This window comes from Balearica regulorum, chromosome 13, assembly GCF_011004875.1.
Source record: "Balearica regulorum gibbericeps isolate bBalReg1 chromosome 13, bBalReg1.pri, whole genome shotgun sequence".
NCBI lineage: Eukaryota > Metazoa > Chordata > Aves > Gruiformes > Gruidae > Balearica > Balearica regulorum.
Window position 1 is genome coordinate 9,515,122 of NC_046196.1, and position 26,854 is coordinate 9,541,975.

The 26,854-nt window shown below is 38.1% G+C and overlaps 1 protein-coding gene across 10 annotated transcripts in view; it reads right to left on the reverse strand.

The window, feature by feature from the left end:
- Nucleotides 1–25,610, reverse strand: part of CDH11 (cadherin 11) — a 79,263-nt gene extending 53,653 nt beyond the window's left edge. For 6 of the 10 annotated variants that reach the window (XM_075765870.1, XM_075765860.1, XM_075765859.1 and 3 more), the window contains exon 1: nucleotides 25,459–25,610. The gene's annotated coding sequence lies outside the window, so the exon portion shown is untranslated. Of the gene's footprint in view, nucleotides 1–25,052; nucleotides 25,076–25,372 lie in introns of those variants that run through there. The other 4 variants (XM_075765864.1, XM_075765862.1, XM_075765863.1 and 1 more) reach the window with 3 other exon arrangements.
- Nucleotides 25,611–26,854: the final 1,244 nt, after the last annotated feature.

The following is a 26,854-nucleotide window of genomic DNA, read 5'->3' on the forward strand; positions in this document are numbered from 1 at the left end:
CAAATATTGCCAATGTAACTATAAATATTCATTTCATATTAAATCTCTTTGATCAGATTCACACACTTTCAGATTCTATTTCTGTAAATATTTCCCTAAATTCAGATTATCAAGCATGTTTGCTGAAACAGCATATTTTAAGTAACTATTCACAGCAGACTTTCAACTTGTAATTGCTAATATTCATGTCAGAAACCTAACTCAAAGAACTACACTTATCCATTTAGGAAACTGAAGGTTATCACATTACTTGTACATCCCATCAACACAGCTCAAAATGCATCAAACGCCTCACAAAAATGACCAGAATAAAATACAATTATGCTAACGATGCATGTTAGTGACCTTGTGCAAGCAGTCTACTGAGATGAGGAAAGCTGATGACATACAGAAGTGTTTGCTGAATATTTTGCTGAAATTAACTAATTTTCAATGAATATATTAGTATGTAACTATTGCATGAAGATACTGCAAATGGAAAAGCAAGATGACCCTCATTTAATGAATTCTTTGTTACAAATTAACTATCTTCCTATAAAAAAAGACTTAAAAAATTCAACTATATATACATAAAATGCTTCTATATTAAATGGATTCATAATGCCTTATTAAAAGATACAATTCTAGAACAAACAACTAAAAATTAAGTTGATGTGGTTTAATATTGTTGGGTTTAGACCCAATGTACCTCCAGCTGAAATCAATGCAAGCCAGTTAAATAAATGCTCTTGGCAGCTACTTGTTTGTGCCTTAACATATTAGCCATTCTTTTGATTAAATCAATATTTATTAATGATTTTTTTCACTTTTAAAACACTGCAATTGTTTCTGAAAGTCACCAAATGTATACTGTCTTCTACACAAACACGTAGACAAAAATCCTTGACTATCAAGTTCATAATTACAACACATCAACACATTTTCAACTCCTACACTTCTATATTATTCTGTGGTCAATATTCGTATTCCTTTGCCTGCTCAGCATGAGACAGTGCTTCGGCTACTTGTAGAGACTCTCATCCAGCAAAGCTACCTCTGAGGCAGCGTTTGCTCTTATTGCTTTGTTTTCTTAATATAACCCATCAGCTGAACATGCATCCGTATTCCATCATCGTTAACACAACCATGACGAATCCAAAATCTCAGAGAGAGTTGTACTGTATCTAGTAATAACTTTCATTTGTATGAAGGACTATAAAACATAAAAAGGCCTAGCTAATATTAGATTGTTGTAAAGCTTCCTTAGCTGTCTGTTCTCATTTCAACCATTTGTAATAAACATCCCAAGATGTTTTTAAGACCAACTCTCGGTGGCACAATATGTGCTAACTTCTGTTTCAACCTTTCATACCATGGCTGATATATGTTGTGAGCCAGATACTGTGGAGATATATAGCTATTGAGAAATATCATAATAAAAAAACCCAGTAAAGTTCTGTCACATGTGAGTTTAAATGTTACATCCATTTATTTAATTTTAACTTATAAATTCTGAGGAAAGGAGAATACATGGCCATGATTTTATGGCAAGTTAGGACCATCCGTTAGGATAAACTGCAATAATCATAGCTAGAATTTCTCATTCTCTATGTCCAGTTGAATGCCCAACACTTCTGTTTGTCAAATCTAAACAAACCGCAGCCCAATTTTGAGCAATAATTAGCTACAATTAGCAAACTTGATGGCTGCCTCAATCAAAAACATCACAAGTGAGGTTTTGTAATTCCCACCACTTGGGCTGAAATACAGATTTAGTCAAGATAATTTCCACTGATATGAAGCCTAATAAAATATATCAACTCAAGAAACTATTATTTTTACTATCCAACAATATAAATGGTTTTGCTGCACTGAAAGAGCAAACATGGTGAGAGCTATTCAGACGACATCTGATTTAAACTCAAAATTTGGTCCCACAAAATTAGGAAAAAATAGATAAGCCAAGCACAAGTTCAACTCACTACTAGAGTTTTTAAGAGATCAAGCCATCCTGATGTATTACCAGTACTACTCTGCAACCCTGGCAAGCTACTAGCAGAAGCTCGGTTTGCTGCCTGTATTCTCATTAGGAGAATCTCTGCAGTATTTAGCAAGCACTTCATCCTCTTTCATTATCATTTAGTACAATCCCAAATAATTCATACTGTTCAAGAGTAAACTCTTCCTGCTCTTGGGAAGGAAGAACTCCAATAAATTTATATTAACCTTTTTACTGTCTTGCACTAAATATGCGCATGTTTTCAGTAACAGTTTCAGTTCAGATTTTTCTCAGGTGGTTTCTGGCTGAAGATAAAACCCCTTGTAACTGCTATCTGTTTAACAAGAGCTGAGAATTAACCAGCTTCAGCTAGAAGGCAAGATGAAGTTGACTGTGTTTTTAATAAGAGCACAACTTTTTCTCCATGGACAAAATGCCAATGCTAGGATCAATTCAGTACAGCCACTGTGCCAACATATCACCCTCCTTTCATCCCACGCTGAGCTAGTTTTACGTCTTTTAAAATTTACATATTCTTTTAATTTGCCATTTTCACAACCTTCAGTATCTTTCTAGCATTTGCATTCATCATTTTCCTGTTTTGGCCTAACTCACCTTCTTATTCCTAAATCCCAAAAGCAAAGAACATGTTTTTCTTAATTCACAGGATTTTTGTATGTAGGAAAGGTGACAAAAATAATAAAATTCATAGCATTCTATTAAATACAGACAGTAACAAAAATATGGAACATATAAAATTCAGTCAGAACTCTCTCACACATACACAAAGAAGAAACCAAATCTGCACTCCGTTTTCATTAATTTTTGGAGAAAGAACAAAAACAACAACAAAAAATTATCAGGAATTCATGCTAAAGGACAATACTACCAAAAAGAATATGTTTGCCAAGCACTTTTCTCAACCTACCAGCAAAGAAAAGTTCTAGTGTCAGGTGATTCTCACTCTCCGTATTTCATTTTCATTCGCACTGAATGTCCATAGCATAAACTCACAGATCCATTGCATGTAAGCCAATAATGGTGAGGAGGAAAGAGACCCTCAAAAAGCTTCCACAGAAAGGAATGCTGCTAATATTTGTATCTCACGTCACTTCCATCTTTTATCTACTTGAACATCTTCCTTAGTGTCTCATTTCTGCTCAGCAGCTCTAGCACACCTGAACCTAAGACAACCGTAACCCTGGACAGCTCTGACCTAAAGAAATACTAGCCAGTCGATTTTGAAAGAACGACAACTTGGCATTGATAGTTTCTCACTTCTCAGCAATAATGAAGTGCTTTTTGCACAGCAGAAAAATGCTAGAGCGCCATGTGTGCTGCAGTAATATTAGCTTTCTTGGTGGGCAAGAAGCAAAAGAGCTGTACCGATTTAGCAGTTTTACCTCCGTGTAACTGCTATTGACATATCCAAAGACTGATCTGTAACAGGAGTTTGAGGGCTTTTTAACTTCTTTTTTCTGTCCTAACTCTCCTTAAACAATCATACCTTCAGACACAGACAGAGAAAAACGCCCCAGGTCTGGAGTAAGTGTGTGTTGCACTCAAAAGCTTATACACAGAAGAATGGAAAATGGTGCTTAACCATAAGCACTAAGGATTGTATCATACTGTGTATGGATGACATGTGTTCCACCAGCCATCTATTAGTCACATTTCCAAGCTAAGGAGTGATTAACTTTGCAAATTTAATGTTGATGCATATAGTTAACTATAAGTCCTTCTAGAGGTTCTGAACTGAAGGCCACTGTTGGCCATATTCACACTCAGGCTATGTTATATCCACAGGTTTTTAGTCTCCCGCACAAGGCTTTTATCTAAGAAAACTCTTCAGACATTTTAGATTACTTAGATCGGAAATTATTCCTGGTTTGACAGTAGGACCTATTTCCCTAAAGGCTATTCATTTCTAAAACCATGTGCAAAGGTATTATAAGAGATGGGCACAGCCATCTGGGAAGGTGTAAAGAGATGAATGACCTGGATAAAGGCCAGAAAATAAGTCATTAAAAGAATTCACAATGGTAGAAGAACCCACATTTTTTTCTAAGATGCCTCTAGATTAGAAAAATGTGACATTAACCCATATACTCTATCTATCAGTCTTTTGTGTCAGTTTGTACAGGACCTAAAATCCCTTTTCGCTGACACCTTTTTCTGTTGGTGATATCAGTGTTTCTTTAAAATTGTGACTTAGAAATATATTTTTTTTTAAATAGCAGAAACTCAAGAGAGATGTCTAAATTTGCAATGTCTCACTTTCTCTGCTACCCTGAAAATATGGGCCCAGCCTACATCAGTCAGAGATGTATGGTTTCAGCCTCTCCTCACTGACAACGGTGTAAGACAAAAACCTGAGAAGTATTTCAGTTGGCAAAGACGAGTCATTTCTGCTATATGAGTTTTATTCATGAACTGATAAAAGTATTCCTTTGCCAACACATGCTGTGCTTAAAATAAGGATGGTTATTGATATAGATATCCTAGCATAACTATATTAACAAACACTTTCTACTGCAGAACAAGACCAACAACGTATCTTCTTCACTAGAATTTTTTTCTTTTTTAATTTTGAACCACGAAATACTTTAAATTTAGAGCAGGTTTGGAGAGAGTTAAGTTCTTTAAAAAGTAACATCTTTTACTTTTGAAGTAAATGTTATTTTCTGCTACTGTCCTGACCTAAAATTAATTACAAATACTAATATGAAAAAAAGAAGTAATTTCAGACATCTTACCTGTAAAGGTCACCTCTATATTCTGTAGTTCCATGACTCTAACCTTGTGGATTTTCCCTGTTCTCATCATGCTAAACAGAAACAGCTACTACTGATGTTACACAAAAGAAAAGACTCTCCCCACTAACTATACATACATTTCTATATATCCATATGACTTCCAATATATTCATATATTTTGTCCTATACAGAGGCAAGAAGTAGACAAAGAAATAAATTTGGAAACTAGTTTCAGTTGAGTCCAACTGACATGATGTGGGAGCTAGCAATTCCTCTTAAGTTCAATCTTCCATCTTATCAAAAGGAAGATTTGGTAATGACTTTGAAAATTCTTACATGAGTCATTTGCTAAGAATACTAAGGGATGGAATTAATTTTCCTCTGAATTTTTTTTTTTTTTTTAATTTCAGGAAAGAAGTATCTAAAACCACAGCAAGTCGGTTGATTTATGATTTTTGCCTATTTTAGCATCTGAGAAACAATAACTTCAAGGTAGTAAATGTCCTTTCTTTTCTGCATAAAGAATTGCAATTATTTGGCCCATGGGTGAAATAGGTACTTGGTAACATTATGCTAAAAGAAGCTGGAGAAAATAATAACAGTTCAAGAATAAGGAAAAAAGCTATTGAAATTCTATACAATTATATCTGGAGAAAATACTTGGAAGATATTATTAGCCTGTATTGATTTAATGCTCTTTCTTTTGAAAACCGTAAGAGTTTCTTGGGAGACTATTACAGCCAGCTTTGTCTGAATTTTGTCTCGTTCTGTGGTACCTTCATCACCTCCTTGAGAAACAGTTTACTGCAGAAATAAAATATTTACATTTCCTCCATTTTAAATCTGATGAAAAAAAATAATCAGAACTGAATTAGTAGCACTGAACTTCTTAAAAAAAAAAAAAAAGAATTGGAGAAGAGCAAATTTAATGCAGGGAACATCTTGTGATCTGATATATTTTAAAGAGTTTTCACAAAACTTGTTTTTCAATGGTAAGGACAAGACTACAGATTTCAATAGAGGTCAATTGATCAAATATACGCCCTTTGGTTTTCTCAGGATCTGTGAGAATATAAAAAAATATGTACTATTTGAAAGAGCACAAGAGTTATTTTATACAGAAAAAAAACACTGAAGACAGAGGTTGTCATCTCTGAGCTGAAAGATGTCGAGCAAACCCGAAAAAGATAATTGTAACAAAGAAATTTTACTGTTTATTTTCTTATTATCAGAATCTTTTAAGAAAAATGCTGGTATTGCCTTGCTAAAAGATCCCTATTCCAATAGTGTTTCTTTCAACTGACGTTAGAAGCAACAACTCACACCAGGATGTTATCGGGGGTTAAACTATTTAATGACTGCAGTTCAGAAGAACCAGACTGATTTAGTGGGTTCAGTCCAGGTTTAGGTAATTAAAGCGTGTACAGCTGAATGAGTTGGATGGACTGTAGCAGCTTTATCTTGATCATTCAACAGGAGAAACTCTTCTGACAACCATTTAGGCTCAGTGCCATGTAAATATTCTGGCATAAGTAATTCAGTTCGCTCAGCTTCCTTGCAGCAATCTATGGCCTCTTCAAAAGACTTCTAATACCATTGCTTCTGAGGATGGTAAGATGCACATGATCTGCCTATTTTAGTCTTTTGCAGATCATTTAATACTCCTAAAATTTTGAAGTACATAAGTATGCTTGAAATAGTTAGAATCATAGTTAAAAAAATAACACAAATAAAAACAAGCAACAAAACCAAAAGAAAAAAAAAAGGTGGTAGTGGTGGAGGAGATCCCTGTAATAAGTGTGCTGGAAATTTTGAACTGGGTTTGGGAATCCACTGTACGTGGCACTCTGAACACTTAGACCTGACCCATTTAAAGTTCAGCAGTAAAAACCTCATTGAGTTCAAGGAGTTCAAGAATGTGGAAAGGGAATCTGTGGTATTAGTATATTTAAAAATGGGCGATAGACACATAGGTTAAAAGAAGGATCCAGGCACTGAAAACATGAAAGACTAAGCCATATGGGGGTGAAAAGTCAAGAATAAGAATTCATTTTATCTCTGTCTTCTTTAATGCAAGAGGAATAAAAGGAAATTTTATTTGACAGAGTGCATATGGAGCAAAGAAGATTCATGTTCTTCCCAGCTCTGGCACTGCTTACTCTATCTTTTATTTCAGCTCTCACGATGGACCCCATAAACATAGCTTGCTACAGAATAAAACTTAACATGAAACAGAAATTTTAAGTACAAGACCTCCATGATCTCTCCCTTTGCCTATACTTAAGCATATTAATCCATCCTCAAAAGTACTGATGCCTTCCACATAAACATGTGCCAAGATTGCTTTGATATCCAAGAATATATAGTTGCTTATCATCCCCTATCACAATGCTATACCCTGACCAAAACTCACTGATAGCACTTCAGAAAAGAGAAACCAAGAAACTGGTGTTGGTAATATCCCTGCATTAGTCATATTTGGAGTCAAGGGTCCCTTTCCCCATAAACACTTAGAAATCATAGTTTCACAGATAAATTCTTTGGAAATTTCTCGAAGGACCACTGATGCATGTCCTGTATTCAATGACATAAAGCAAAGCTGAGAGATAATTATCCTGTGAGCATGGAGTCAGTGCAGTGTAAAAAAGGTGCCAAAAATTCCAATGCTGTCATTAACTGCTGCTGGCTGCTTGTCATCTGAGAGTGGAGGACAGCCCATCAGCCTGTACCGGTAGATGAGGAGATGAGAACATACCTGTACGCAGTAGGATATTTATAAAATCTAATCATGCAGGGAAAAAATACAGAAATTGCCTCACAAAGAGTTGTAGCACTTATTTCAGTTACATGACATTTCATTTTTCCTCTAGAGCCGGCAATGTCATATTGCTGATCTTTCCCTGATTTAAAACTAAGTTTCCAAAAACCTATTAAATACTGAATTTTTGTATACTCCCTGAATTGAAACAGGGTCAAGGCGCAAAAACCCCACTAAATTAGTGGAATATTTTGCCTATTTGCAGCTGATTGATTGCAACAGTAATATTTTTAACTTTTTTTAAAGCACCCTGTAAATATTAGCACTTAAAGGGTTTCTGCTCTCACTTCTGTGTTATCATGCAAATAAGCAAAGAAATTGCCTCTATGCATATAATGTTGTACTACTAAACAAAAAAGACGAGGAGCACCAGACATTTTTAGTCTCTGACTCCAGCCACCTCAGGCAGGCAAAGAAGAATCACTTCAGAAAGGTGCATCCACTCAAAAGCATGATCATATGTATACAGCATATAGGTTTCAATGCATGCTATAGTAAACTTAAGACATGCAATACAAGACCAAAAACCTATAAATATAATGCGCCACGAGAAGAGAGCTTGAGAAATGAAAAAGTTTCACCACTGACATAAGTCCTGGAAGAGGAACACATTTGTTTTATAAAAGCCTCAGATAATACTATTAAAAAAAATATATATTCTCTGTTACAGAATAAGAAAAGCATAAATTGAAAAACAATTCCAGTGAGTCTGATCTGAGCCTAAGTCCTGCCCAAACCACACCATCGAAGAGAAAAGCGAACCATTCCTTTGTTCTCCTGCCTGGATGCCAAACCATCCCCTCAGGAGGTTAGAAAGGAAGTGCTGTTGGTCTTTTAATTACTGTAATCTTAGGAATTTCCCTAAATGGATTAGCTATAGCCTTTTCAAACAAACCTAGAGTCATTGAGTTGATAGTAAAACTGTATTTTGGTTTGCAGGAAAAAGTGTTCCTGTTTATTTGTAGCATCATGATATTTACAATAAATATCTTAATCTGCTATTTCAACTCATTAATGTACATTTTATTTTATTGTACTGGCTGGCCAAGTTTTGTAGCCATTTCAAGACACAACTTGCTAAACTTCTAAAATGTTTTAACTTAATTTGACTTTTCTTTCATCTCTCATATTGAGTTGTAAAACACATTTTTCTTATTCATAAAGAGTGCCACAAACACAGATTTCAGTTGAAGTCTGATCTACATGACAGCTGCTGAAGCCACAGACAAGAAAAACTATATATCAAATTGAATGAAGCAGGATATAAACGATAGGACCTTCAGCGGTAGGTACATTGCTGAAGATCGTATCAGCAGAACTGGTTAAGATATATTGCTTTGACTATTGTATTCTATTCTCGTGGCAATAGCAGATTGAGTGTACTTCTGTTTAGACTTCAGCAGGTCTTACTCTCCTAGACAGCTCACAGCAGCAGGACTAAGCCAACTCTGCAGCACTACTGCATAAAGTGAAATTTCCCAAACTGAACTCAGTGGTTTAATGCATCCCTGTTAGATGTAAACATGGAGCTTCACTTGGTTCAATTAACCTCCAGGTACAATTCCCTGGAGAGGGCACATGCTCAGATAGTATGAACTGCACTAACTCTTCATATAATTCTACCTTTCCCCTTTTCTTTTTGGGCTTTGAGGAACATCCATTCCCACCTACGCAGGCAGGTAGGCTCCCCCCAGATGGCCAGGAGGAGCTCAAAGAACAGCTTTGGTGACATTTCCAACTGGCATTTTTTCAGCTGATGCTTAATCAACAGCAAGATGTGCTGATGCTTGGAAACATCAGAGTCCAAAACCAGGTGCAGTTCAAGTGAGATTTCAATTTGACAACAATATTCTGCAAAGCTCACAAAATCAGTTTGGGGTTCGTAGAGCTCTCATGCACTGTGCATAGAAAGGAAGTCCTTTAAAAACTGTAGCGCATTCCCTCATGCCCCACTCTACAGCTCATACAATCGGAATGGGTCCATTATAAGAGTATGAACTGAGCATATACATCATTTATCTCTGAGAATATGACTGGGCAAACAGAGAACCATTATTACATTACCTGCCCTTGCTACATGCCTCTATCTGTAAACCTTCCCCCCTCTTGATAAGTTCCTTGCAGATTTTTAAACAACATTCAATAAATGCAGAGAAATGGTAGGAAAATAGTGAAGGAAGAAAAGATGGAAGGTGAGGAAAACAGTCCTTGCCAGAGGAGCTTGAGCAGAATGAGATGGCATCTTCAAGGACTGTGCAGCACATACAGTAACTTCTGTGAAAAGCTGGAAAAAAAAGTGGCCAGTGTTACAGCTTCATAATCACTTTAATAGGCCCTTTTATTGGTGAGTTCAGTTGCAAAATGAGTCTCTACTTTCCTTAGATTTTCTCTCTCTCTCTCAAAGGTTAACTAGCTTTACATTTGTCTTTTGCAGCTCTCTAAACCTACCGAGCATTATCTGATTGTCTGTGTATTAATCTTATAACTTTAGTAACGTGAACTTTGTTATAGCGTTCACTCTCTTTTTTTGGCATGCAGTCGTTGCACCTACATTGGCATAACACTGTTTAGAAGCATTTTGGCACAGTTACTATATAAACCAAAGTTTCATTCCAATTTCAAACAGAGATTGAAATATTCAGGAATGTCAGATTTGTGTCTGCTCCTATACTTATATAACTTGAAAATACAAGTAATCATGCATGTAATAAACCCGCACACCCTTTTCGTAGCATGGACTAAAATACAATTCAAATACAATACACGCTGATGGCTTAAAACTCTTGACATCGGATTAGGGATTTAATTCTGAATTAATAAAATTATTTGTATGAATGTTTTCATAAAGGACTGAAACATCTGTCCATATAACCTCTTACTAAGAGCATATATTTAGAGACACCTAAATATATTCTACTTTTCTGTTAAGAGATTCTACAGAGATTTTCTTTGATCAAAGGTAGATAAACCTTGTACTACCTGAATTTCTGTACATGCTAGAACATGGAACATATTTGTTTATACTGTTGCAGTATAAGATAGTATGATGTAATAAAAATAAATGTACATTCCTACATTTTAGTCTGAATATCCTTACTTTGGCAGTAAAAGGGAGCGGGAACTGGCTGATGCATGCTGCATGTAAAGGTCAGTAATTCAAAGATCTAAATGATAAATCTTACGCTATGGTAGTTCTGTGACGCTCTGTAGAAGACCTATGTATCTAAACCAATGGACGTATAACATTCCTCATTTAGATATTTTCAACTGCTACAAATGTTATTAAAAATCCTCTGGCTTTTTCTTTATTTATTAAAACATAATAATCTTCTATCAAAAATATCTTGCTGAGCACTTTTATTTTCATAAAGCAAAGGTTGGTCTTAGCAGGCAACAATCAGTGATGGAAGTTTATATTTACATCATCTTCATTTCTTAATTGCTTTTTAGTCCCTAACTTAGTTTTGGAAATTTTCATAGCAATAGACTCTATGTAGCAATTACCACTATACGAACAAAAAGGTACCTTTTCATTCAATCTGTGAATGTTTACCTTCGGTATACAGCAACAGAACACACCACGGTGGTTTTATACCTGCTTTCTCCTGAAATCGGGAAACACAGTCCAGTTTTCAAAGCTTTCCCTTAGCACTTCTCATCTTTCAGCATGACATTTTATCCACTTATTTATTTTTATAAAGATACTTCTTCCTAACAAATGTTGTATGGAACTTGAAGGCTTGTATAATTGAATTAACAAGTTTATAGAAAATAAGTTATGGCCAAAATTGCAAAGGTGAGGGTGGGGAAAGAAGGAATATTTCAGCAAGATGCAGCCTATTATGTAAATTTGTCACCACATGCCATACATAATGAATAAACCTTGTGCTCTTAACACTTTGATTATAGACTATACAGACAATGCAAATTAAAATTCCTGCTGCTCTATAAATGCAATGAGAGGAAATTATGTAAATTTTAACACATTAGATTGATTTGGTTGAAACGAAACCTGTTCCACTTGATGTTTTAGGGGAAGAGCCACAATTACAATGATTGAGAAAGTGCAATGTTAATGAAGTGTGTTATTGCTAATCAATTCCTCCTCCTCTGGTAATGGCACAGGCATGTGCGCCGTCACTACATCATCCGCTAGCGAATGTAACCACCCACACCACCACATAGTTTATATGGCAGAAATTAAGGCTTCCACAAATTCACATATACGGTCCTGTTTAACATCAGAGATTTCACAGTAAAACTATGATAGACATTCAGGAAGGGTGTGTGTTCTCCTACGTAAAACATCTTGGCAATACTGCCTGGCTGACTATAATGCTGCTGTCTTGAATGCTACTGTAGATTTGGTGTGATACCAACCAAGTAACTTCACTTTGAGTGAAATAATCACCTTTCTACTGACTGATCTCCTGGAAAATACCAAATGAGTTTATCACGTGGTAATAATTTGAACATGTTTAGTTCATTGAAATGAAAAGCAAGGTCTTTCAAGCTTAAAAGAAAGTTTTCTGTCCAAATTGAAGAAAGTGAAAAATCAGACTCAGCGGTTTCAAAAGATTCACACAAACAACGTATTCGTCTAATAACAGAGTTACCTGGGAATTATGGTAGGAATTTGGAACATCTTTACAACTGAGTACGGTTGGTTTCATTCCGTAACCTTTTTTTAAGGAACCACAGAGCACATAGCTGATAGAGCTATTTTACAGTCAGCCAACATGTGAAGTGGATTATACCTTCTTTACGCAAAGCAGAGGAGCACGTCTCTCCAAACATCATGTCACCATTTTAAACAAAATACTTTGTAGAGCTCCTCACTGGCATGACAATGAATTGCAGAATACTGCATTGTTATCTTGTCTTAATTATTTACTGTGTTATATGAAATAATTAATTAGATTATTTATCATAATTTTGCATCCTTTGTTCTATAAAAATTTCCATGGCATTTTTAAAGAAAAATTTTCATTTGCAAAAGGATCTGCAGTATTAGAAATTTGTGGCACTTATTATTTCACGGGTAAATATGCAAAGGTAAGATAAGCCAACCCATTTTATTTTATTTCTATTTATATAACTTTTATATTATTCTCGGAAACATTTGTCACCACATGTAGTGATTGCATTTGTTTTCTGTCTCTACTGTCTTGTCTCCCACTAATTTATTTCTGTTCCTGCTAAGATATAAGGATGCACTCTGCACAGAGACATCTCACTGGCTTCAATAGCAGTTTGACACACAGGAATATAACACATACAAAAAGCAGGACGATACAGGCAATGAGAGCACTTTTATGCAGAAATGACATAGCAGATAAACATACAACACACACACCAAGACCGGCACTTACCATAAGAAGTTTTATTATGTTTGGTCCACGAACATGGAAAAAAGAGGGGTCAGACCCCAGCTGTGAAAGGAAATCTGGCAGACCAAAAGAAAAATTGCAAAAATAAAAGGGGATAGATACAAAAGAATTAATCCTTCCTAGAAATAAAGTGACATTTATCTTTGCAGGCTGAGAATCCATTCTTGCATCAGCATGCACATCTCTGCTATGTTTAGCGTTTTAAAAGTGCCAACCAATTTTTGCATCATTAATCCTGAACTAACATGACTGCCACTGATGGTGAGAAGCACAGACAGTGCTTAGGACTGAGCATGGTTCCTTCAGACCATGGGCTTCTGTCACCACCCTAAATTTCTTCTGACTTTTGGCTGGGGCTGCTGGAGGAACCAGCTATGAACTCTCTGCTCCGCACTAGTCTACATTACACTGCACTAATTAGAATCTCAAAGCATGATGTGGTCAAAGAGCTACTTAGAGCTTGGCAAACAGAGATTTGCAAAACAAAACATGAAAAATCACATAAAATTGAGAAACAGGAAAACCAATGTCAGCTAAGTGAACTTACAGGAGTAGGAACTAAGCATTTCAGTTTGCAGGATTTGGTACAGATGTTTAGTTATATAAAATAAACACAAAGAATCACAGTGGTAAATATCTCACCCCACAGGAAACAGCTTAATTTCCAGCTCACAAAGATCCTAGAAAACTGAATCTCTCCACACTAGCTTTTGCTTGAATTCTTTGACTTCGGACTGCTTTGTTTATAGGAAAAAGCTCTCTTTGATGTTGGAATATTAGAAGGAGTGAAACAATAGATTTCCCATATTCTAATATCCAGACATCCTGAGCTTATTCAAGGACCCCTTGATTCATGAAGGCAAATAATTAAATTACCTGAGCTTTGATCAAGGAGTTGCTGCAGTCCCTTTTTGATGTAGAATGTGGCTGTTTGAAGCTCCAGATGGACAACTAGCCCATATATTTTTTAACCCTTTTGCCACAGATTTTATGCAATGTTCTGGCATTTGAAAGCCAGCACCACAATATCACTTAGGGATGCTGTGCCAGTAGGAGTATAGTAGGTCCAACAGAATCCTTATACCACAGACTTGATGGGATGTTTATTGAAAGGCTGAAACTCCCCCTCCTAAACAAGCTGAAATTATTTCTCAGTCAAATTAACTTGCCTTAATATTGTGCCTTGGAAGCTGCTCTTTAGATAGCATGCACTGAGACACAGAAAAGTACTTCTGAGAAGCAAGGGGGTTTGCCTTTGCAATACAAGAGTTTTCATCATGTCCCATGCTTTCCAACTATTTCCCCCAAAAGAAACATGAGTGGACATGCACTCATCTAGTCCAGTGAAAGAATGCTCTTAAAACAGGAAAAACAGATAGATAGACTTAAGACTTTCATTCTCTCTCCTCAAATGCAAGCACCTGAAAGAAGTCACCTTTGCCATTAACAAGTCAAAGTCCTAGCCATACTGCCTGCAAAATGGAACAGAAAGTAAAAGTCAATATAGATGCTGTTCTCTCAGCTGATTTGTAATTTTGAATATGAATACTGAAAGAATTCCTCTCCATAAATGAGGAATTATGCTTCTCTTCATTCATTCTAGGATTCTTTTGGGACATGAGGAGGTTACTAAAAGGGAATAATTAGAAGGCATAATTAATGTATAGGGATCTCTTACTCAGTTCCCCATACAGCTTCAACAACTTAGCCACCCTAATTTTAGCAACGCTTCCATGGATTATGGAAATTACTTCACCATACTACTGAGAAGTGGGGAAAAAGAGTTTTGCAACAGGACTTTTTCTGGTATCATTCATGGTAGAAAGGCATCTGTCCTTCAAGGCACAGCTGTGGAAAGGATTCATGTCATTCAGACATCTCAATTCATAGAGCTACAGGCTTAAGAAAGCATAATGAATATGCCTGGTTTACTATAGATAACAGACATATTATTTTGAGGCATGAGGATGTAGATAGAAATTCCTGTCTTTACACTTAAAACATTTGATACATTATTAAAAAGTTGGTATGTTTCTAATTTGTTGGAAAATAAAATTTGGGGCTTTTAATAAAGCCCAAAGGGGAAATATGCATAATCAATTGGTAAGAATGAGAAAGGAAGTTAATGTGTATACAATTTTATGTTTTTTCTGTTAAGTCACAGGAGCTGCACATATAAGTAATATGCATAACAAGAAACCGTCATATCTGAGTGACTCAAAACACTCCTTGTAACATTATTGAAAAGCATGAAAGGGGGAGCTGCTGATCTCAAATTCAACAAGCAATTAGCATTCATTAACTCAAAGCAATAAACTACCCAAGGCATTTATGGGTTAAATATAGTCTACTTTTAAGCACATGGAAACAGTTAAAACACAAGCTTTTCCGCAGTTTATTTTGAATTATTTCATTTCTAGTAAAAATGAACTTAATTTCCAGATGGGTTATACCTCTAGGCACAAACATTCTTCTTCTCTCCTCCAGTAGGCAAAATGATTTAATACCAATGGAAAAGTCTTTTGTACACATTATTAATTTCATTTACATTACTTTCTTTTCTTAAGAAAGTATCAATGACCTTCTGTAAATTTTTTGCAAAAAATAAACAAAAGTTAAAAGGCCCATTTCTGGTAGCTCTCACATTATATACAGCTTTCAAGAAATAACTGGCTAGTCATTCATTTTTAAGAGAAATATCCTAAAGGCTAAGTTGTTCAACAGACTATATATGGCAATAGTCAGAAACAGGATTTAACAGCTATGAGAATAAAATACAAATTTGCACCTAGTTCATCAGTAATCAGATACATGTAGACAATCTGGTTTAAGTCTGCTCAGAGAATGGCCTACAGAATCTTATGAAGGCAGTAATTACAGCTAGCATACTTTCTGACCTCTAGCTCTTCATAAAAAAAGCCAAGGTCAAGACAACGAGCAACTGTCAAATCTCAGTAAGTATCAGAGCTGGCACTTTCTCTATAGACTTGATTATTTCAACGAAACTCATTTCTTGTCCAATTTTATTGGATAATTAAACAAATATTAGTGCAATTTCTTACATATGATCATGTATTGATAGTATTCCTAACACTAGTAGGACTTAAAACCAGCTTGGCCCTGAAATGCACACCTCCATGTAAACTCTGTTTAAAAATTAGTTAATGTAATTACCAAAACTACTTTAAATTTTGCATATAAAGGATATTGTTCACTAATACAAATGTCAATTCAATAACCCTGGGGACTCCAATACAGTTTTCTCTGTTTTATATCAGGTTGACCAGACAGAATTTTAAGCAGTAACGTGTAAACGTCAAATAAATGGTTTAAACTCATAGAGGTCATTAAAACAAGTCTGCTAATAACATTAACAAAATTTTGAGCATATATTAAATAAGGTGGACATTTCCCTAGCCTTGTAAATGTACAAATACTTACAGAAAGTCACAGTAAGGCGGCATTCAATGTCAACTCAATGCCATTCAAAAACTATTAGACTTTTGTAATTTGACTTTTCATTTTCATCATGTGTTTTGACTGCTCCTTTAAAACCCAGGCCAGCAGCCACTTCCTAATTTGTTATGCTATAGAATCACAGCACATCACTGCAGCATAGAGTAAATCTTTGTGTTTCCTTTTTCAATGAAGTTCATTGCATCCTAGCTACCTATGACATCTGCGTATTGTACATAAACAGTCTATGAGGCAGTAAGGAGGCTGGTTTCCATTTCCTTTTTCATGAGATTGCTTGAGTATTTCTCAGATCATACCACTGTCACCTTATTTAAATGAGTTTTCTTTGTTATGAAGTAAATATGTAGCAAGTCATTCAACATACTGAAAATTAGTTTTTATCATATCTAACTACTCCCAGTAGTTTGACATATACCTAGCTAAATAGAAAGAAAGACTTCTGCTTATGGATCAAAAAGACCTAAGTAATGTGTACAGAAGGTAACTAAACATTACTAACTACAAGACTGTAGTGAGGTGTATGATTACACTAAAGGTAGAAGTAATAGTCAAAGGAGAAGGCAAGTGTAGGATTAGCCTGATCCATTCGGAGAAGGATGTCTCCACGTTTGAGGATAAGTGGAGATAGTTGGGTAAAACAGAAACATGAAAATAAAAAGGAAGGCTAGAAGAGTCCACTATACTTGATAAAATTGAGGTTATGGGAGGGCAGAGCAAAGTTTGCAAGTGGGAAATTTTGAAGGTGAAAAGTTCACTGAATATTAGATTTTGTGTTGTAGAGGGGCAGCAGAAGCTAATAAACTGAATCACAAGAAATATCATCTAAACATAAGCAAGTTCAATGAACTCAAGATCATGATTCAGGATCCTGAGAAACCAAGAACTATGCCTAGGAGCACAGGCTCAATCTTACCAAGGTCATATAGACAGTAACCTTAAATACAGTACATGTTTTATTTTAACCCAGATCATGCAGATACCCCAATTAGCTCTGAAGTCTCCAAATCAACTTTCTTTGTACAGAGCAGTGGACTGTGAACTGCAGTGCAGTCATTGAGTCATTGAGTCAGGAGTCATTGAGGAAAGGATCATCTTAAACCAGGTTCACTAGAAGGGGACAGTCAAAGACTACACCATAGAAAACCACATACTAGAGATCTCTACAAGGACTGTTAAATGTAATACATGAAACATGAGAACATATTCAGAGTTTATGAACATTTTTTTTTTCATATAAATATTGCAAAATTCACAATTTTAAGGACAGAAAGAACTATAATGACCATCCTAAGTCTGACCTATAGCCACTTGTATTGCTACCTAATCAGCCCTTTTGTATGTAAATGATAAATTCTTTGTATGTAAATGCCAATGCCTGCTATGTTTTCTTCTTGCTTTAGAAAAAGAAATGCTATGTAAATTGCCACCATGCTAAAAAGAATTGAAATGCATACTAATCAGTCATATTCTCTGAGTTATACCAGCTATAACTGGAATGGTAACAAATAAAAAGGCAACAATCAGTGGTGGACAAAGTTTTCTATTCAAATCAGAGCCTCAAGTAAAATTATTATTCAACTGCTTTTCAAAATTTTGGAACCTCTTATGTCTGGAGAAATTGGGTTTGAAACCATGAATGAACAGTAACTTTCACTAACGTGAAATACTGAAGATCTTCACTGGAATTTCAATTGCAAGAAAAAAGATGCTGAAAGACAATGGGAAGGAGACATTATCTTTAAAAAGATCTGTTCACTGTGTGCATTGGATAAATGTTTGAGTGATTCTTCAGTTACATGTGTTTGGTAATCTCTGTGGTTAAATAACAATGGTTACATGCAATATGAAACTAGAGGTTTTGATCACTGCACTGTACGTACTGAATTAACCTGGCAGCATTCACCTGTTTTAATATTGGTCATTCCTCAGAAAAAGCTTACAATCATTTCTGCCCTGACCAGAAAGTACCCTGTAATGAAGAAATGCACTGAAATCTTGTCTTGAATGGTGATCTAAAACGAACTGAGTGGTACTTAGAAATGCCTAACTATATCAATATGTGGTCAAGTCTGCTGAAAGGGAAGACTGCGTGTCGGAAGCCGTGCTCTGAAAAGGATAAGATTTAATCCTAAAATTTCAAGTGTGTTTTCTAGTGCTAATGAGGTCAGGGTTTTATTTTATAAATGCTATTCAAAGTCCTGTATTTAGGTCAGGATTTCTCTCAGATAACATCAAATTATTATTTCCAAAAATTAGGTATAAACTTTTTGAATGTCAATTTTCCTCAAACAATTTAAAGGTTGCATTTTTTACCTGTTGCAATTAAAACTTTCCAGTAACAGACAAAAATTACCTATATAAATGAAAATATACATAAACATGCATAAAGTGCAAGTAAGATGTAGGCAGGTACATAATGTTTTATTACTCTAAAAAGGTCTAAGAATTCTTGGTATAGTTACAGGTATTCTGCTCTGGTAATGAAAATACCTTTATTTTTGGTTCAAATGCCAGCCAACTTTGCACAAACCGTATTTCTTTTGTTTGCCTTACAACATCTACATACAAAAAAAAAAAAAAGTTAGTTGATAAAAGATGAAAGGAATAACGCAGTTATTCATTCAGCAGCCAAGATCTTTGAGATAATTACTTTAAATCAAGAAGGGACAGGCCATTTAAATTTATGACTTAATGCCGACACATGCATGTATTAATAAAACAGTTAGCATTAATGGAAATAGGGTTTAGTCTCCTGATTCAAATAGAGCTATCATTTCTGGTTTATACTGAACTAATGACTTATCCTTGGCAGAATGATACGTATGCATGTATTTAACTATTTAACTTAACCACTGAGACCAATTAATATGTTTCTGAAGTTTTGTTTTATTTAAAAATATATATCAGCAGCCTCACTGGGATAAAAATTATGTTGAACCAGAGTTTCTATGGCACCAGTTTAACCTTAAATGTAGTACTTTCCCATGGAATGCCTGATGATCACACTGCGTAAAATGAAGAGTACTGAAATGCAGTGCAGAAACAGCAGCTTTTCAGTAAGATTGACATCAATATAAGGAACTTTTCAGCTTACTAAGGTAGCATAGACTCTGTGAGATTAGAAGCTCACGTGAAAAGAAATGGCGACTGCAAGAAGGTACACCGTTAATTTAATCTCTATCCCACTTGCTGGTGTGAGAATAGAAGCAAAGAACAAACGTGTGCACAGCCATCTAAGCCAAGCTGTTTTCGAGCTATGGGGCAGTACTGATGTGTGCTGCCTGCCATTGCATTACAATTAAGAATTGTGATGAACTCTTGCCGATTCAGAAGGGAGAGGGCTCTTACTCATTGCCAAGTAGGGCAAGAAAACCTGTACTAGTTGCGCTGTAGAAAGGGAACTAAACAATTAGTGCTGTGAAGCTCACAAACATGGAAATTATGTGAATTGCGTTTTAAAGGGTTACTGAATATAATTCCTTCTGCCCATCTGCCCACTTCGCCTGTGTGGGCCTGTGTCTCCACAGCATCACTGGGAGTTCACTGGAACAGCGTCGGACCGTACCAGCGTAACTAAATGAAAACTTAAGTGTAATTACTGTCTAGGTAGGTACTTCCTACAGCTTACATTGATGTATCAAAGTTCTGTTCAATTTTGTCTACTTGATAATACTTCATGATCCACAATTGCATTTTATACTAGTTTATCTATAATATGGCTATAGCCTATCTGTTGATGAACTATTAAATCATCATTATAATAATGAATTATCTCTGGAAACCTATTGCCGCATTGTTCACCAATCACTCTGGAAAATCCCGGCTCCTCTTTTACATTCAGTTACTTGGTCTTTTTCTTTTAATCCATTTACATTGATTTCTACTACTCCAACTCTGCCTGCCATTGCATTACAATTAAGAATTCTGATGAACTCTTGCTGATTCAGAAGGGAGAGGGCTCTTACTCATTGCCAAACTTTGGAGGAAAAACACAAAAACCCCTTAGAATTTGCTTAAGCCAGCACTTTAAAATTGAAGAGCTAAATTATGGCTCATGGAGCCAGCAGAACTCAGTGGGACTGGGATGCCTGAAAGCCACCGCACCACCCAAGCAGTTATGGAGGAAGACCTTATGCCTTTGTCAGGCAAAATTAACTATAATGTCACCTTCCCCAAGGGCACTGCTCAGCAGCAGGACTGGCTGCGCCAGATATTAGTCTCTGAATTCCTGCTGGCTTGCAAGGCACTGCTAATGTCCCAGCCATGCGTAATGTTCTCTGGAGGACCTTGAACATGACTGGCAGCTCTAACTTTTCCACCCACCTTGAGTGCATCTAACAGCCTAAGGGATGTTCCCTGCCTTGGAGCACAGAGGATGGGCAGTCAACAGGTCTCGGACTGCTCTTTGCAACACAGTGCTCCTCAGCAAAGTGGGGCTCGTTTTCCAGCACAGTAGTTACTAACTCTCACACCAAGAGTTGGTACTCTAAGATAATTCTTAATTAATTAACATCCTAAATCAGGTGATTTACAGAAAACTGTACAACTATTATGGCATCGTGTTGCCCATTTTTGTCATCAAAGTTGTAGGGAACAATTTCTATTAGACACATTAGCTTCTCTGGCTACGTATCTGCCCAAGTGGATATATTACAACATAATTAAATTCTACGCTCTCTTACTTAGAGTATATATTTCTTATACACAGGAATTTGATTGGTCTGTGAGCGAAATCAAAGACCTGCGCAGTCCAGCATCCTGCCTTTAGCAATGCCCCAAAGTGGCTGTCTAGGGAAGAACATCAGAACAGGGCAGGTGGAAATGAGACTCCTTCCAAGCCTACAACTGTTTAAAATCTATACTGTCACGCATGTCCTTTTTGGTCAGCGTTTGCAACGACGGGTTGTAACAATTTCTTTTATATTCCAAGGTGCTACAGGACATACGGAAAGGATTTGGACCAACCTATTTTTCTCATTTTTTCAGTTGTAAGCTCCACTGACCTAGATGCATACAGATAAAATTAGATGTAATATATGTATTTCTTTTTTCTATCAAGGATGTCTTTATAAGAGCTCTCAAGCAGAATATTTTTAAAAGAAGTATTTTTTGTCTCGCGATATAATTTTTTTCTGTCTTTAAACTCTTTCTCTCAGCATAGCAGGAACCGACGCTGTCTTTGAAAAAGGAAGAAAGAGATAGCAAACCCCTTAAAAACCACTGCCGCTGAGAGGACCGAGCTGTTTATTTTACACCCAGACTCCAGCTGTGGCACTCTTCAGACAATCTGAAGTTACACGATTCCAAAACTTTGTAGCGAGCGCCAAGGTGGTAATACGATGCCGAAGGTAACGCGATCCACTGACTAGAAAGATGTTAATCCTGACAAACTGCCTGAGCATTAGCCCGAACCGCAGCGAGATTGAATCCTCTCTCCCCAGGGAGGGCCAGCAATGCCGGCGGTAACAAACCGGCTTTTGATAGCGCCCTGAACAGCAGACGGGCGGGCGGCGGCGAGGCAGCGAAGAGCATCAGTGCCCTCTAGTGCCCGCCCGCCCGCCGCCCCGCCGCTCCCGCCGCCACCCCCGGCCGCGCCGCGCTGAGCCGGGGAGCCCCGCCGCCAAAGCTGTGCCCCCACGGCCGATCGTGGGGCCGCCTTCAACGGACCTGTTGAGCCAGGCGGAGGGACAGTCAGGCTCAGCACCGGGAGAATGGCTGCCAGAAATCCCGTCTCCTTGAGTAAAATCTCTCCTCTGGGAATATCGTGTGCGAATTTGCTACCCTTCGGTAATATTTAAATGCCTTTAAAGTCCTTACTTACACAGGAAAACAAAATGAATGGGTTTAATAATTCGGCATACACAGGCTTGCACTTAAACGAATGGGTAATTTTGCAGTCTAAGAGTAAGTATCCTAGTCTCCAGTATCAAAAGCCAAACACGGGACGACATCTTCTCCTAAAATACTATAAAAGAGTTTTAGAAGTATATGGCTACAGTGTTCCTTAACCAATAAGAGATAAAGTAAAAAATATGTACGAGACATAAAATGGCAATACTTACGTGTAAAGTAAGTCCTCTTAATAAATACGGACAAAGTGCCTGACCCAAACTACATTTAAATCAATGGCCATCTTTCCATTTATTTCCCTAAGCTTTGGGTTGGCCCCAACAAAGGGACAATGAAAAATGAAGTGCCGTTTTAAAAAAAAAAAAAAAAAAAGGCATAGCATAGGAAATTATACACATATTTTTAGCTTAAAACGCTCAGAGAAAAAAACTCAGACAAAAAAAGTCTAGAAAGTATGTTGCTAAACTGTTTCAAATTAATTGATTCCAGATGAGACCTCTGTTTCTCACACAATGAAGATATTTCGCTAAACATCCAGCTTACAAAATGGATTCAGAATTGATTTAGAGAGTTCACCAAAAAGAGGAGAAGCTAGTTTTAAGTTTGAAATTACTTCAACATTTTATGACATCTGAGCTAGAAATAACTTATATTGTAGAAATCTCAGCAGTAAAACCTTTGTTTCTCAGGTTATGCTCTGTTTAGTTACAACATTTGCAGAAAACAAAAATGTTAGTCTCAGTCTACTAGAATCCTGAACTTCACATATCTTTCTTACACTAAATTAAATATGTCAAATGTTGTCAGAACAGCGTATTAATTGAAGCTGAAATCATATGATATATTTTAAAGCATTTTATCAGATAAATCACAGAAATCATTCTAATCTTTGTAATTTCCCCATATTGTTATGCAAAAGAAAAATGAAATTAGCTGTCCTGTCTCTCAATCAACCATTTACATACATATTTCCTTCTGAAACTGCTGATGATAAATCGCAATTGACTTATCTCATATCTTGACATACCCTATTGTAGCAGCATTGCTGGTAATGAAGTAATCTAGTTCCTAGTGATTTTTTTGGACAGGCAACACTTAAAATTTTAGCAAACTTAAGGCTGATGTAGAGAAGTCTATAAATAGCATTCTCTGTCCATGCTCATTCTCTGATGCTCTAGTACAGGGCTGAGGTGAAAAAATCAAATAAATATCTTATTCCAGTGCCTAAGAACAAGAGCCTGCAGAAGAAAGATGTCTTTTAAGTAATTTTCCTAAAGAATTTCTAATTAATTTACTGAAGATCTTGTTCTTAGTTCTGCAACTCTATTTTGTTCTTCTCCTGCAAGAAGAAGAACTGCTTTAGAAGTACAGTCTGAAACTTCTTATTTCTAGAAGGTAGTAAACTAAGAAATATGCTACAAGAATGTTTTGTGTGTTAAGGTATGAAGCTCAAACCAGACCTTCTGTTCTCAGTCTCCCTACTGCCCATCTCCCAGCAACATGAACTGTGCCGCTCTGCGATGAAAATGCTGTTCATAAGCAAACATCTGCAATTCCACTTCCACATACTTCTATATATCTCCCCATATAAAATCATCCAAAGGATTGAGTACAATCATTGATTTGTATTCCAAATCTCAGTGGACAGACCTAACTGAGGCAGATGTCAAATCAAGTATTGCAGAACTTCTACACTGAAAGCAAATTTATTCATCGTTATACATTGGCCAGTATAGAAAGAGAACAAAGTATTTACCTGGAGAATCACACAGACTTTGGAAACATTGAAGCAAGCATAAGAGCAAGGGAGGGGGAAAAGAGATTAGATTCAGTACATCTAAGTGCATGCTTCCCTGCTTCTGAATCTGTTAGTGCTTTTCTCATTCAACAGTTTCATTATTAAATAATTAAAAATATTAAATTTCTTAATAGGGAGGTGTGAAATTAAGAGGTCTGTGAAATTCTTGTATCACCATCACAAATCAACAGGAAAAAAGTCTTTCCCAGGGAATTACTAGTCATTGGAACGTGAAAAAGAAATGAGCATTCTCCTTATAAAGGGCCAATTTCTGAATTAGTGACCTCATTTGCTAAAGAGGTTCCTTTGTCACAGATATCTTAGTAGGTAAATACTGTGTTACACAGCCACACTGTCTTTTGTAGCAATGGTACAAAGATGATCTCCTAGCATATACTGGTTCTCTCCTCACCAAATGAATATTTAAAAGAGTAGACAATAAAGGGGGACTTCTATAGAAGGTAAAGGCATTTGTATCATGATGTCAGACTGCTATATGTGCTCCCAAAGGACTGCACAGGAAGCACTTTTATTCTAAAAGTTAATGGTATTTATGGGGACCCGCAGCCTGATCTATTTTACCTTTCTTGGGGATGTGCTTATGCATGTATCACCCAAGAGTCTAATGCTTTTTGGACTAGCCTGTATTAGAGACAGATACCATTTTGGTACCTTGTGAATAGTAATGCATTTGAAAGCCAGCAAGCAAAATAAATAAATTAAAAATATATAAATCAAAGTCTTTCCCTTTTTTTTTTTTTTTTTTTTTGATTCTGGATAGAGTATCCTTCATTTCATGCACTCATAATTTCTGCATATCCATTTCATGCCTGGGAGCAAGTAAAAGATTCGCAGTTTAGGGCTTTTGATATCTGCTTAACCAGAGGAATATTTTAAACCAGACAAATACTCGTCCTCCCCGCTCGCCTCCCGCCCCCCGAGCAAGAGCTGAAGACAAAAAAAAAAAAAAATAATTAAAGAATACCGTTTGCCATAGTGTTTCTTTTCTCCTTTGGAGAGACTATCCGGTCCCTCCGGGAACCGCCGGCCGCCTCGGCGCGGAGCTGCCGCGGAGCCGCGCACCTCGCCCGGCGCTGCCCGGCCCCGGCCCCGCTCCCGGCGCCCTCGCCCCACGCCCCAGCCCCGCTGCTGCTGTCAAGTTTCTGGTGCACACGCACGCATCCTCCCGCTCGGAGCTACAGGAGACGACCGTTCCCCCGGCACCCCGCTCCTTCCCCCTCTCCCCTTTCCAAGCCGCCTCCTCGCCCGGCAGCAGCGCGCCCTGCACCCCGCCGCCCTGCTCACCCAAGACAACTCCGGCGCGGCGTGCCCCGCTGCTCCCCGCGGCTCTCCGGGGCTCCCCGGGGTACGCGGCTGCGGCCGCCGCTTACCTGCAGGTCCAGCAGGGCTGGCTGCTTCCCTTGGCCACCTCCGGAGGAGGGAGAGGACGCAAGTCCCATTCACAACTAGACACTGAGCAGGCACGGCAGCATCTTCAGCCTATTACACTCCACTGGCAGCGGCTGCTGAATGAGGCTCCGAGCTAGTGGCAGGAATTAGAAAGAGGGAGGGAGGGGAAAGGGGAGAGGAAAGGGGAGAGGGAGGGAGAGGGAGCAAGGAGGAGTGAAGCAAGATTAGAGGAAGGGAAAAGCTGGAGGCTGTTGCTTCTTCTCTATTTTCTTCTCCCTTCCCCCATCCCCAAGAGGAAAGCAGACCCCAGGGCATGCCCTCCTGCAGGACCTGCGTCCCGAGTGCCCTCTGATGCCTGCGGGGAAGAAGTTGGGGTTGGAAGGGCAAAGTGAGGGGGGTGAGGAGCCCAGGGCACTCTCTGCTTCTGCCCAACCAGTCCCGGGGATGGGTAGGGTACTCTGTCCCCACCCCACGGGTCGATTCTGCACCCCCTCAGCCACATGGGCACCCACACGCACTTCTGCGAGGGGGACGGAGACACCCATCCTGCTGTGCTGGTGGGCTGTGGGGAGGGATGCCTTGTCCCTGCCCTGCCGCCACTCCTCTGCAGGCAGCCCAGGACCACCCCACGGCAGCAGCACGGGTGGGCTGAAACCCACGCCAGAGCCCCGGGCACGGCCTGCCGCCACCACTGCCGCTGGAGGTCTCCTGCCTGGGGGGCTACCCCTACCTCATAGCACGGTCAGAGAAATCATCTGAGCTGGACAAACAGCAGGAGCATTTTATACTGAATCCAGTCATGTTTCCTGTCATGATCAGACATTTGTCCAGGAAAAAAAAAAAAAAAAAGAAAAAAAAGAAAAAGTTCCCCAAGCATTTCTGGATGTGGAAAATCTTGGTCTGCTGCAGCTCACAGGCAGAGGCCGAGGCCAGGCCTCTCTGCCCAGGCAGGCTGCCCTGCTGCTGAAGGGGTGACCCTTTCCTTTTCAAGCACACCTGACCCAGGCGCTGCTGCTCTGTTTCCATTACCTCAGGCAGGGTTCCCAGGTGGGGCTGAGCTCCATGAGCCCAGGGAGAAGTGCCCTGCCGTCCAAAGCCAGAGACAGCACACAGTCCCCTCCTGCCATGCCCACACAGGCACACATGAGCCCCCAAGTCCCCTCTCACCCATCAGCTTTCCTCATAGTGGCAGAGACCTGTGCGCTCTGAGGTGACTGTCAGCATAGTCGGTGCCATCTGTGTAGCTGCGGAGCAGTGTGGAGCAGAGCAAGGAAGGATGCAACGTGCAACCCCTCAAGAACAGGGATTGCATTTGCTGTTGGAAATAACTAGGTACCTCTTTGTAAAGATAATCTGCCCATCCTCAGGCAACCCATC